The sequence below is a fragment of the Cupressus sempervirens genome, chromosome 11 (genome assembly GCF_028749045.1).
Source record: "Cupressus sempervirens isolate cs-2001-9-10 chromosome 11, ASM2874904v1, whole genome shotgun sequence".
Lineage (NCBI taxonomy): Eukaryota > Viridiplantae > Streptophyta > Pinopsida > Cupressales > Cupressaceae > Cupressus > Cupressus sempervirens.
The window spans coordinates 197,683,750-197,686,470 of record NC_143128.1 but is presented as its reverse complement, the minus strand read 5'-3'; the positions used below and the strand labels follow the sequence as shown (position 1 = coordinate 197,686,470).

General features: G+C 28.6%; 1 non-coding gene across 1 annotated transcript; it reads right to left on the bottom strand.

Moving 5' to 3' along the window:
- Window positions 1–387: 387 nt before the first annotated feature.
- TRNAS-UGA (transfer RNA serine (anticodon UGA)) lies at window positions 388–473 on the bottom strand. The gene has a single exon. It is a non-coding gene; the product is annotated as a tRNA-Ser (tRNA).
- Window positions 474–2,721: the final 2,248 nt, after the last annotated feature.

Genomic DNA, 2,721 nt, shown 5'->3' with positions numbered 1-2,721 from the left:
CAAAAAGTATCATATTCAGAAAATAAAAACATAAATAGATGATTCCTGTTTTGTTTAAATAAATCAAATTCTTTTATTTGTTGTATTGTCCATTTATTAACAGAAATAAAAGCAACGACTGGAGTGGGGGAGTTAGAGTCGAAAAGAGGAATTCTCGCATGAGACTTTCTTCTCGCACGGCTCCTAAGTGATAAAAAAATTTGTAGAATCATTTGATTCTCTTTTTTTTATTACCTTCCTCGTGTATGTATAAGATTGAATATATTCGATTGATATAAAGAATAACTAATCCTTAACTTCGCGAGCATTTTTTTTGTACTGAACTAAGTTCTATCTAGGATTTTTTTTTTTTTTTCATAAGCTAGGTTAAATTTTTCGATCAACAAAAGGAGAGAGAGGGATTCGAACCCTCGATAGTTTTTAACTATACCGGTTTTCAAGACCAGAGCCATCAACCACTCGGCCATCTCTCCCCAATGAGCATAACTCATTTTATCTCGACAGATAATATCTGTCTATAGGGCTAATAGTTATATATATATATATAACTATTATGATGATAAAAAGAAAATTTTCTTATTCTTTCTTTATACTCGAAATTCTAAAATTTTGATTCATTTATGATCAAATAAAAATCCGTAGTGCATTTTAATTAAAAAGACCGGATAGGGATCGACCTGTTCAGATTAGAAATCCAAATTTTTTAAACACTTTTGTATTATCCAAAAAGATCGAATACTTTCAACAAAGATTAGAATATCTCTTGTCCATTTCCAAACAAAACAATTTTAAAAAGAGAGTGTTAGATCCAATTGAATTATCGACTATTCAACATTGGGGTTGGTTTGGGGATCCCAATGAATTTAATTATACTGGAATTAATAAGTTTATCTCGGAGAATATGAATCGTTCGAAGATTCTCTGGGCCAAGATTAATGAAGATGTTTGGGACAAGCTTAATGAAAATGGCACAAAATCTAAATCAATTCCTAATCTTGAATCCAAACAAACATTAAATGAGAAAAAACCGATAATTGAATTTATTATTGACGTCTTTGATAATGGAAAAAATTACATGGAATTATTGGAACTATTTAATAATGCGGGTCTTTCGGAAATATTTGATAATCAAGACAATTGGTTGAATCCTTTAAAACTCTCTAATCAAAATTCATTGAGAGCTTCTTTTCACAAAGCAAATACCTTTGAATTTTTAGATTATTTACACCGTCCTCGTCTTTTTTATAAAAAAAATTGGCTTCTTACATGGGAAGGATTCATATAAAAAATAAGAATGTAACATATGGACAATTATTAAATTTATTTTTCATTCCTAACAATCTGGTTTCTTCGTCTATTAACGAAATGAGAGCTGTGTACTCAGAGAAAGAAACTATCTCACTCATAAAGTCACAAGTCAATATATTATTGGATAAATATTTATGTGACAAAGTGCTAATTCATGATTTGCATAAATCGTCTAATTTCTTTGATAAATTGAATTCTATTATTCGTAGAAATATTAATTTCTCGATTGAAGATATTTCTAAAACTCCTTTAATAAGCCTACAAATTGTCAATTTTGACAAAAACTCTTGCTATCCTTTTTTAAATAGTTCAGATTTAGAAGAAAAGACCTCTAGCCAGTATTCTCAAAATAGTTTTAGTTCAAACATAGATCTTATTCAAACTCAATCTTATCAAGATGATCTATTGTCTGAAATATCTTTGCGAATGAATCAATTTGCAGAAAAAGCAAAATATAGTTCAACAGAAAGAGATATAATAGAAGACAAAACTATAGGTGACTTTATGGAAGACGAAGCCATAGGTGAGTTTATGGAATTCAAATCCATAGGTGACTTTTTTGACAAAGAAAAACTAAAGTTAGTATTTTCAAAACTAAAGTGTTTTGGAATAATTTCTTTTAATCAAAATCAAATAAATATTCTTTTTGATCAAATAAAAAGAAATATTCTTTTTGAGAAATGGGGTTTGTTTCAAACACATAAGTCATGGTTGTGGTTTTTTACTTCCACAGGGTGGAAATATACTAAAAATCTATTTTTTACTCTTTTTTCGGAAATAGAAATACCAGAAATACCAATAAATAATATTAATCAGTTGGTATCAATCCCGGGCAATATTAGGCAAAATTGGAATCACAATTTGAATATTTTGTGGGCACTTTATCATAAATTTTGGAAAGTTCTAAAGTGGGAATTTAGAGATAAAATTGATCAAATTATCACAATATTAAATGATCAAATTCTCATAATATTAAATGATCAAATTCTCCCTATATTAAATAATCAAATTCTCCCGATATTGAATGATCAAATTATCCCTACATTCAATCTTATGTTATCCCGCTGGAGTATTGACAAAATATTGCAAGAAACAAATGACGAAGTATTTAGACAAGTACTTAACGGAAAGGATCTATCAATATCATTTGATGTATGGAAATATATACATAATGTTCGGGAATATGATATTCCTTGTGAGCCCAAAAATTCTTTCACATTTTTTTTTATAAAAGGGGACGATGCTCTTGATTCTATCAGATCTTTGACATATAACCCTTTCATATTTCTTATTTCTTTCCATATTTGATGAAAAACGTACGCTTGGGAAATTTCTTTTCCTTGGCATTTGGATTCGATGTTTTTGCTAATTGGATGATTGCTATTGAATATTTTTTTAATTGTTTCAAAACTT